This window comes from Nansenia antarctica (genome assembly GCF_963989245.1).
Source record: "Nansenia antarctica genome assembly, chromosome: 10".
In the NCBI taxonomy this organism is placed as follows: Eukaryota; Metazoa; Chordata; class Actinopteri; order Argentiniformes; family Microstomatidae; genus Nansenia; species Nansenia antarctica.
The window spans coordinates 28,885,620-28,896,633 of NC_137680.1; positions in this window are offsets into that span (position 1 = coordinate 28,885,620).

The window sequence follows — 11,014 nt, forward strand, 5'->3', positions numbered from 1 at the left end:
AATAGCCTCAGTCCTCAGTCCTCAAGATGCTACTGTAACTGCATGAAAGCCATTATAGTCATGTTTGTTGTGATATGTATAACAATGTGCATGTCGTTACATAACTCACATTTAGAAGAAGGGCAGGGTGAACGGTAATTTATGCATTAGCCTAATCCTTGGGGGCTTCCGAGACATTTCTTCTAACCGAACTTGTATCTTTGGCCGCAATCCTTTTTGGAATCAACAACAGCAGACTCATTAGTTATACAAAAACAAAATAAATGCTAGCCCTTAGACATTAACATCTCAGAAGTTTGGGATCAAAAAACTCTGCAGCATGCCATATCACTGCAGGGGTCCCGGTTCGATTCCGGCCATCAACATATCCTGCATGTCTTCCCTCCTCTCTCTCATCTAACCTTCCTGTCAATGAAGCAGAAATGCCCTAAAAACATATTTAAAAAACAACAACAACAACAACAAAATATCCAGGTTCTACATGTATCGTAGGTGATGTGAGGTACGTGAGTTGACATCTGGGTGCACTAGAAGTAGACTTGAGCTCTCCAGCACCAGTATGGCTCTGGGCATCAGTTATCTAATGAGTAAGGCCAACCAAACCATTGCCCAGGCCCTGGCTAGGCTAAAGCCTGTGGCTAGGCTAAAGCCTGTGGCTAGGCTAAAGCCTGTGGCTAGGCTAAAGCCCGTGGCTAGGCTAAAGCCTGTGGCTAGGCTAAAGCCTGTGGCTAGGTTAAAGCCTGTGGCTAGGTTAAAGCTCCTAGCTAGGCTAAAGCTCCTGGCTAGGCTAAAGCCTGTGGCTAGGCTAAAGCCTGTGGCTAGGCTAAAGCCTGTGGCTAGGCTAAAGCCTGTGGCTAGGCTAAAGCCCGTGGCTAGGCTAAAGCCCGTGGCTAGGCTAAAGCCCGTGGCTAGGCTAAAGCCCGTGGCTAGGCTAAAGCCTGTGGCTAGGCTAAAGCTCCTGGCTAGGTTAAAGCCTGTGGCTAGGCTAAAGCTCCTGGCTAGGTTAAAGCCTGTGGCTAGGCTAAAGCTCCTGGCTAGGCTAAAGCCTGTGGCTAGGCTAAAGCCTGTGGCTAGGCTAAAGCCTGTGGCTAGGCTAAAGCTCCTGGCTAGGCTAAAGCCCGTGGCTAGGCTAAAGCCCGTGGCTAGGCTAAAGCCCGTGGCTAGGCTAAAGCCTGTGGCTAGGTTAAAGCTCCTGGCTAGGTTAAAGCCTGTGGCTAGGCTAAAGCCCGTGGCTAGGCTAAAGCCTGTGGCTAGGTTAAAGCCTGTGGCTAGGCTAAAGCTCCTGGCTAGGCTAAAGCCCGTGGCTAGGCTAAAGCCTGTGGCTAGGCTAAAGCCTGTGGCTAGGCTAAAGCTCCTGGCTAGGCTAAAGCCCGTGGCTAGGTTAAAGCCTGTGGCTAGGCTAAAGCTCCTGGCTAGGCTAAAGCCCGTGGCTAGGTTAAAGCTCCTGGCTAGGTTAAAGCTCCTGGCTAGGCTAAAGCCTGTGGCTAGGCTAAAGCCTGTGGCTAGGTTAAAGCCTGTGGCTAGGCTAAAGCCTGTGGCTAGGCTAAAGCCTGTGGCTAGGCTAAAGCCCCTGGCTAGGTTAAAGCCTGTGGCTAGGCTAAAGCCTGTGGCTAGGCTAAAGCCTGTGGCTAGGCTAAAGCCCCTGGCTAGGTTAAAGCCCGTGGCTAGGCTAAAGCCTGTGGCTAGGCTAAAGCTCCTGGCTAGGCTAAAGCCTGTGGCTAGGCTAAAGCTCCTGGCTAGGCTAAAGCCCATGGCTAGGCTAAAGCCTGTGGCTAGGCTAAAGCTCCTGGCTAGGCTAAAGCCTGTGGCTAGGCTAAAGCTCCTGGCTAGGCTAAAGCCTGTGGCTAGGCTAAAGCTCCTGGCTAGGTTAAAGCCTGTGGCTAGGCTAAAGCCCCTGGCTAGGTTAAAGCCTGTGGCTAGGCTAAAGCTCCTGGCTAGGCTAAAGCCTGTGGCTAGGCTAAAGCCTGTGGCTAGGCTAAAGCCCCTGGCTAGGTTAAAGCCTGTGGCTAGGCTAAAGCTCCTGGCTAGGCTAAAGCCTGTGGCTAGGCTAAAGCCTGTGGCTAGGTTAAAGCCTGTGGCTAGGCTAAAGCCCCTGGCTAGGCTAAAGCTCCTGGCTAGGCTAAAGCCTGTGGCTAGGCTAAAGCTCCTGGCTAGGCTAAAGCCTGTGGCTAGGCTAAAGCTCCTGGCTAGGTTAAAGCCCCCGGCTAGGCTAAAGCCCGTGGCTAGGCTAAAGCCTGTGGCTAGGCTAAAGCCTGTGGCTAGGTTAAAGCCTGTGGCTAGGTTAAAGCCCGTGGCCAAGCGAGCGTTAGCAGTGACAGGCAGCCAGAGTACTAATGCTCATGTGAATCCCCACGTGCTGCTGGCCTGGCAGTTGGAGCGGTGGCCGGCTTTACGTCAATCTCTGTGATGTCACCCCCAGCAAAAGGCTGCTCTTCAGCTCCTGTGGGGATGGGATTACAGCTGCCCTGTGCTGGCTCTGCGGCAGAGAGTGAGAGGGGACTGTCGTCCTGTCTTGTCTCTGGAGTAGAGTGAGAAGGGACTGTCGTCCTGTCTTGTCTCTGGAACAGAGTGGGGGGGGACTGTCGTCCTGTCTTGTCTCTGGAGCAGAGTGGGGGGGACTGTCGTCCTATCTTGTCTCTGGAGCAGAGTGGGAGGGACTGTCGTCCTGTCTTGTCTCTGGAGCAGTGAGAGGGATCTGTCGTCCTGTCTTGTCTCTGGAGCAGAGTGAGAGGGGACTGTCGTCCTGTCTTGTCTCTGAATGAATTAATGGTCTTTATTGTCATTGCTATAGTACAGGTACCAAGCAACGAAATAAAATAAAAAATAAAAACAAGAAGGGAAAGGAACTGGTTTACATAAATAAAGGCTATGTACACTATCCACTATACTATACTGTACAGATAAAACGACTAGGGTTGTCATATTGCACATAGTGTTATTGCACATTCATTTTAAGTGTCGCAGTTTGCAGGCTTGAAATGTACACATTTGTGCCTCAGCACTACACCTGATTTTTTCAATCCAGCAGCTGCCATCAATCCGTCCAGACTGTCCAGGGCCCAGAACCTAGGTCTTTGCTGTGTTCAGGGCCTGGATGGCCCTGGGGTAGAAGCTGAGCTTCAGTCTGTTTGTCCTTGCGGCCATGGTCCTGTACCGCCTTTTCGAGGGCAGCCGGGCAAAGTGTTCGTACCCAGGGTGGGTTGGGTCTCTGGAGATCTTGGAGGCCTTCCTGAGGCAGCGTGTGTTGTACAGCTCTTCCAGAGCAGAGTGGGGGGGGACTGTCGTCCTGTCTTGTCTCTGGAGCAGAGTGAGAGGGGACTGTCGTCCTGTCTTGTCTCTGGAGCAGAGTGAGAGGGGACTGTCGTCCTGTCTTGTCTCTGGAGCAGAGTGGGGGGGGACTGTCGTCCTATCTTGTCTCTGGAGCAGAGTGGGGGGGGACTGTCGTCCTGTCTTGTCTCTGGAGCAGAGTGGGGGGGGACTGTCGTCCTGTCTTGTCTCTGGAGCAGAGTGGGGGGGGACTGTCGTCCTGTCCTGGCGGCAGGGTGAAGGGGAGCCAGCGACTCGTGATCGTACCAAGGCTTCACACTCAGGGCTAGGAGGTATAGAGTTTTAACAAGATACTTGATGTATTTGTGTGCGCGAAACAGCCATGGGCCGTATCGTATCAAGTTTTTAGAGTTGGTTTTGTGTGTGTGTTTTTTTTGCTCAAGATATTTGCGTTGGTCCCCCTCCCCCCCATAAAATGTACATTGTAAATGCAGGCTGTTTCGACAACTACAACTAGCCTATATCTTAACTTCATGTTAAGACTGGTAAGGATAGGATAAGGATAGGCTAAAAGCTAAAGGAAACATTTATCCCAGATGACCCTGTATGTGACCCCAGTTGCTGAGATAACATGGGATAGATATCTTTTACACAAAGAAAAGCAATTGCATGAGCAAAGTGGGTTAGGCTTGATTAATCTCACACCCATATATACCGGAACTCTTTCAAGAAGGTATTCAACATGTTACAACTAGGCTATACCAGACACACCAGTGAAGAACCTAACCCTTGAGTTGAAGTCGGCACCTCAAATGAAATGTAATTACACAAGTTTAAGAAAGCGTTCAGACTGAGTATCCTCCTGTACAGCCGTCTGGTGCCCTGCGTCTAGAGTAGGGCTGTCCCAAACGACTATTTTTCTAACGATTAATCTACCGATTATTTGTTCGATTAGTCGGTTATTCTAACGACTAATTTAACGATTAGTCTAACGATTTTTTTTTGCTGTTCGGTTAATGTATCACTTAATTTCCCCCAAATAAATGTCAAAAACTTCTCTTATCAACATTTCAGTATTTTATTCAATTATTCTTGCACTGCAGGGCAATATTCCACACAACAAAAAAGATCCTCTCTTTCTTACAGTCCAACATAAAATATAATATTATAAAATATAAAAGTTAACTTCAAGTAAAAGGAAAAGTGCAAGTAATGCAGTAAATTCTGTAAAAAAGCGAAATTCTAACCGGAATACCGTATACCTCTCAGTAACAATCTTTAACAATAACAATCTCAATAACAAACATAACATTCTCCCCCTCTCTCTGCTCTCCCCCTCCCCCCTTAGCTCTCTCCCCCTCCCCCCTTAGCTCTCTCCCCCCCTCTCTCCCTTCTCCCCCCTCCACCTTAGGCATTACTGTGGAGGAATGTGAGCATGTCACACTCACACACAGACACACAGAGACAAAGATACACACACATGCGTGACACATACACACACACACACACACACACACACACACACACACACACACAGACAAACTGTTCCGTTGTGAGACAAGCATCACTTACGGCCCGCGACCAGTCAGAACAGGACTGTGGTAAACACAACAGCTTAGCTAGTACTGTTTTAGGAGATAAATATGGAGATAATAGGGCTATGCCCCGGGGTAGAAACACAAGACTATAGCTGGATAAGGTCTACAGGTCATCACGGTCATTTTAAGCCGTCAGCCAGCCCGCTACGACCACGGGAAGTAATGTTAAAAGTGAAGTTACTTCTGTTAAACTGGCTATAAGCTAACATCGCTAATCGCTAACTCTCTCCGTGTTTGCACTGGTCGCAGCCATTTTGTTTATTTATGACTAACCGACGCATATTACGCAAACCGACGTATTGACGTAGTCGATTACGTCGATGACGTCGAATAATCGTAACAGCCCTAGTCTAGAGTGCACAACTAAAGGAGGTGAGAGAAGGGACTCTAGAGGGGTGTGATCGATGAGGCTTGGTTTCTGGGCTTCTCCACTCCTGACACAAACGGACAGACACACACACACTAGGGCTGGGTTCAAAAAATCGATTTCCCGATTCTGAATCGATCTTCATTAAATGAGCGATTTATCGATTCATAAGTCCCGAGATCGATCTTTCATTATTTTATTTTTTGTATATATAAACCCCTCAAAAAACGTTCGGAAACGCTTTTTTTGTTGATTATTACCGGTAGGCTATGTTTGTAGCCCCTTTATTTACATCGGCTGCAGTAAAGCACGTTAAAAAACACTTTTTGTAGTTGCAAAATGTTGGTCAATGATGTTCATATGTTCCAATAAAATGTGTTCCAATAAAAAGTGCATTCATGTAACTGCTTTGGAGTCAATTCATTGATATGTTTAACAATGCTACATGTTATAGGGTTCCTTGAACCATTTATAGCATTAATTCTGAGAATCTCTTTCATATTCAAGCAAAAAATGTATATTTTAACTAGATCGAATCGGAATCGAATCGAATCGAATCGAATCGTGAATCGAATCGAATCGTGAGCTCACTGAGCTGGTGAATCGGAATCGAATCGTTTTGGGAAATCAGTGGCGATACCCAGCCCTAACACACACACACACACACACACACACACACACACACACACACACACACACACACACACACACACAGCCCCGGGCACTGGCTGGTCTGTCACAAGGCTGGCAGGCTTCCAGCCATGCCGGGGAGGGGAGGGGAGGGGAGGGGAGGGGAGGGTGGGGCCTGACAGGGTTTTATGAGTCGCTGTCTGGGTGCACAGACTCTTACAGACAAGCTTCCTATTGATCCCCAGCTGCTGAGGAATCATGGGGACGGAGAGAAACTTTTTTGTTGTTGTAATTTCAAAAAAAATTCACAGCACATCGGTTTCAGTCTTTTTTTTGGTCGTAGTTAAAGAATGCTGCATGCTAGAAAGAAACACAACCAAACAGGAATGCATGGTAGTAGTGTCTTTCTAGGCAACTCGCATGGTGTGTGCGGCACTCTAATGCAAGCAGCTGGCATGGGGTGTAGGCCGAGAACCTACATTTCGCATTAGGTTGCGTTCGGAATTGGAATGTTCTGAATGTCACCAACATGGTTCAGCTAATCAAAGCCTTGCATATCAGTTAGCATGCCACTGTGACATATTGCATCCCGCAAGGACCAGGGAGTGAGTCACACTGGCCTGTAGGTCCATCAACACGGGCTCTGCTGAATATCCTGCGGCTGGGAATACATTGGGTTGTTGATTCCGACATGGACCGTACCAAATAGGCTACATTTATATCCAGAAAAAACTCCACACATCAAAGCAGCAAAGCAGCAATGAAAGACGCATTAACTAACGCGTCGTTTGTCCCACTAACCTGGAGAAGTATCTCATCTATTTATTAATTGGCCTGACCGTGTGTGTAGCCAGTAGAGTAGAGGGATCCTATGAGAATAGCCCCCACTCCAAATGGGCTTTGAAACTGACACTGGATCCTTGATACGCAGACATGCACACACAGACACACACACACACAGACACACACACACACACACACACACAGAGACACACACACACACACACACAGAGAGACACACACACAGAGAGACACACACACAGAGAGACACACACACAGAGACACGCACACACAGAGACACACACACACACACACACACAGAGAGACACACACACACACACACACACACAGAGACACACACACACACACACTGAGACACACACACACACACACACACACACACACAGAGACACACTTTGGGAGAGCCAAGCAAGACGACTTTAAAAGGATCAGCGCAGTGCTGATGGAGGTAAACAAACTGGGCAGCAGCTAATTCTGAAACGGTAAGCTCACTTCTCCCTGAAGCTCTTCATAGTTTTCAAAACCACGTGATTACCCCTAAATGTCACTTGGGGTAAAATCGTCAAACAAGCAAGCAGTCCATAGCTTTGGATCTACAGAACGTGTTTGAAAGCTGTTTTCACATGCCCAGTCCACCATGATTTCGTAAGGTGATCCGGACAAGGAGATCGGGCCCAAAATCGGTGTGAAGTGTCCCTTTAACCTTTTATCTTATCTCAACGTTGCTGAGGCAGCAGAGTTCCTCACTGAAATATAATACTCATACGACGCAGCCATGGCAACCAACACACTGCTAATGTTTCTATGAGTTGTGACGGGTGGCGGAAAGACATCGGTAAAAGACATCGGTTCACATTAAGTTCCCCTTACGACTGTGCAATAACACTGTAATTAGGCTACTCAAATTGTTACCTTTTCGTTTGGTGACTGTAACTAGTGGGGGATTGAACCCTGGGGGGTATTCCAGCAACGTTGCTAAAGGAAATCAAAACGAGCCAGGGTTTTCCTTTAGTAACGTTGATGGAATACCCCCCTGGTCTCGCACTCCCCAAAACCAAAACGTGGGGAGATGAAAGGAGGGTTTGAAAAGAGGGAGCGCTTTGAACATGAAAAAATTAAAATAAAACTAAGCATAATTGTTCCTTCTTCTCGCATCTTGACTGCCAATGGCCTCTGGCTCAAGAATGGATGACTTTTTCTTGCGATGACTGCTGGATAGATGACTCACTTACTGAGACAAATGTATTTGTTGTGTAAGTCGCTTTGGATAAAGGCGTCTGACAAATGCCAAAGATGTACTGTAATGTAACATCAGCTCCCACATCTTCACAAAGAGGGCAGAAGCTACTCTTGAGTCTTGACCCATCGCAGAATTACGTCCAAAGTTCCTATTGTGATGGGTTAGCTTAAAAACACCAGACTCAATGTAGGCCATTAAGAGCTTTTCAGAGGAGTGGTGTTGAAGTACCGAATGAGGAACAGATATGAAAAGGAGCCATGCACTCACAGAGCTACCCTAACTGGGGCACGGGTCCATGGAAGATCATGTGCTGCCGATGACCTCACAGGTGTATCACCTAAAGGACAGCTAAGCACACACTGGAAGCTTCCGCAATTCCAAACAGGTCCATAGGCCCTAACACAAGCAGATATGTGATATCAGATATGCTGATATCACCAGGTCGTTGGTGTCATCCCCTTTCATCATGGAAGATGGTGACAACACTTTCTATCAGGGTCTCTCCAACGGTGTGTCTAGCAGCCAGCCATTCACAGCACTCCAGTGTTTGACAACCGTCTCTAGATCTCCAAGGCAATATGGAGGCAAAACATACAGTCATTTGAATATTGATGAGGGAGACTCATGGACACGTTGCAAATTCACAGAGTCACAGGTTTTACATGTCTCATTCAGGCTGTCGTCAAGACTCAAATGGCTCCAAGGCGCAACTATTTGTGAACACTCTTGTCAAAACAAATTCTCTCAAACGACCACTCTATCCCTCTGTAACGGTGGCATGTTGCTGTGCATGTTTATAAGGCTGTTATAAGGTGTTCTAGGCTGTTATAAAGTGTTCTAGACTGTTATAAGGTCTTCTAGGCTGTTATAAGGTGTTCTAGGCCGTTATAAGGTGTTATAAACTGTTACAAGGTGTTCTAGGCTGTTGTTGACTGCTGCTGCTGCTGATCTGCAGCTGTCAGCGTATCGGCTGATGGTAGAATCCGAATATCACGAAGGGACGCTACCGCTCTCCTTAAAAAGAGAGCCTCAGGTGTTCTGTGTGCTGCTGCTGCTGTATGCATCAATGCGCTCCTTGAGGAGCGGGAGGGAGGGCTTGCGTAACAGAGCCTGACGGTGCAAACTTGCACTCACACCCTAGCAGAGCCTGCTCACTGGGGAACACTCCTCTCCTCTTGCCACGGCTAGCCCCCCCCCGCCCCCCGTGCATTTTGCATTTTAGACATGACCCTGCATCGCCGTGGTGATGAGGAGAGGTGGGAGGAGGGTGAGATGTTCTCCTTTCTCCAACGACACAGTACCTCCCTTTGAATTCCATTCCACAGCGCTTCCACAGTGGTTAGGCGGTGTGTGTGTGTGTGTGTGTGTGTGTGTGTGTGTGTGTGTGTGTGTGTGTGTTTGTGTGTGTGTGTGTGTGTGTGTGTGTGCTCCCTCAGAATTCCTCGTGCTTATGTTGTTGTATTTGTGCATTCCTCACCCTCTTCCATTGAACTGGACACAACATTGAAAGTGTTGTTTTCTTTCGAAAATTGCTACCAAATGAACTGGGATAACAGTAAACCATGATCACATGATCACGAGCGAGGCTGTGTGACATTTTTCCTAGAGCGCCACGGCCAGCTTTTCTTGTTTTCTGCTGTGAGAAGAAAATGATATTACGTGACTACGCTATGCACTTGTCCACTATGAGGTGATTGATGCTGGTATAATGACAGGTCTGCACAAGTCCAAATTAGATCACAACACATAACTTCCACAGTCCCTGTCTCACTAAGGGAGGAATTCGACACGTTCTTGGGGTAAAATTAGAAGGAATAAGTCACACCATACAACTCTGAGTCAAATCTTCCAGAACATGAGCAACGGCGCCAGCTCCTAAACCAGAACTAGGCTTAGCCTACGACGTCCGATCTGACAATGATTGTGTTTCAAATGCATACAGGCCTACGCCTGATTGATGCTAGGTCTACATCATCTGAGTGCATACCAGAAGGCTAGAATGTAGAAACAGGGCCTAGTTGATAGTTAGCCGTCGCTTATTCTGTCTAACAATATGCCCTCCTCCTGAAGTCTAATGACGCAGAAAGCATACCCTGTAGGCTCAAGCAGTGAGAAGAACTTGTCCCTGTCCTAGTTTTCATGTTGCAGGTTGGCTGCCTTACTGGACTCCTGGCAAACAAAAGGCGGCTTGTAAATAAAGAGCTGAATAATTCAAGCCAAAACTGTAACGCTACCCTCCCATTGTAGTGGTGTTGGCAATGCTGGCAGGGGAACAAGCAAAGCCCCAGCCCCTAGTTTGTAGTGAGTGCAACACAGAGGCATTTCCATAGGCCCCCCCTATGTATCCATCATTCAGTGACATGATTAGAGATGTTGTCTGAACCCTGGAACAGACATCACTGGTCATGCAGGGGCTAGGGGTGTCAGCTAAATGGATAGAGCATAGGCTAGTGGTCTTTCAGATTTGGTCACTGGTTGGTTAACATGTTTTCAAATGCATAAGAGCATAAAGAAAAGACTCAGTTTGTCATCCTTTCATTGAGGGATTTATACACTATAATATGAATTATGTGATATATAAGCTAGCCTGCCAGCCAGTGTGGTGGGAGGAGGAGAGTTCCAGCAAGCTTTTACCTTTTGGCACCTTTTTACTACAACAAACATTAGGCTAAAAGATGATGATAATCAACCCAAAGTCAGGTCAGACGGGCGCAGTGATGTGAAGTGTTGACCGGCCACAGGAGTGTGAGTGAGTGTGTAGCGATGTTAGCTAGCTGGGGGTTGGACTAATCCCTGCAACACAATCGATCCATGCATGAACTTTCATTGTACACTCATTGCAACGCACATAGTATCAGGTGTGCAAATGTCACTTTTTCAGAAACACCCGTGCTAATCACATCCTCCCCATAGCGAAGAGATATCATTGATGAACGAGAAAATGTAAGTTTGTGTGTATGTCTAACAACGTGATATATAACTGACGCGTTCCATGCCGCTCCAGCAGTTAAACCCACCCTCCCCCCCCCTCCATAGAAGCTGGATGGCTGTGCCCCCTTGTCTGCTTACCTTGAGCGGCCTCGCAGAGATGTCTCTCATCGGCCCATAACA